This window comes from Morone saxatilis, unplaced genomic scaffold (assembly GCF_004916995.1).
Source record: "Morone saxatilis isolate NCDOM2014 unplaced genomic scaffold, NCSU_SB_2.0 Contig2, whole genome shotgun sequence".
Taxonomy (NCBI): Eukaryota; Metazoa; Chordata; class Actinopteri; family Moronidae; genus Morone; species Morone saxatilis.
Window position 1 is genome coordinate 6,948,462 of NW_023339762.1, and position 293 is coordinate 6,948,754.

Consider the following 293-nt stretch of genomic DNA (forward strand, 5'->3'; position numbering starts at 1 on the left):
AGGGCTCCTACACACACACACCACACACACACACACACACACACACACAGAAAAACAGAAACAAAGATAACGATCAGATTGATCAGTGATCACACACCATTTCTATTACGATGCTCCAGAGGCTTCAGTTCAAAGGCAAAATGTTTCTCCTTTATGATTTTAAATACTTAAGAGTGGAAATTGTTATTAACTGATAAATCTGCAAATGTGTCGCCATCTGACAGGAGAAAATAATCTATACATATTTTTGTAAACTTTCTCTTCACTTCCATTTGCACTTTTGTGTGTCATTG

The 293-nt window shown here is 36.5% G+C and overlaps 1 protein-coding gene across 2 annotated transcripts in view; it reads left to right on the forward strand.

Moving 5' to 3' along the window:
- The window catches only part of cep290 (centrosomal protein 290), a 44,218-nt gene that overhangs the window by 3,526 nt on the left and 40,399 nt on the right, over positions 1 to 293 (forward strand). The gene's annotated exons all lie outside the window — the stretch shown is intronic.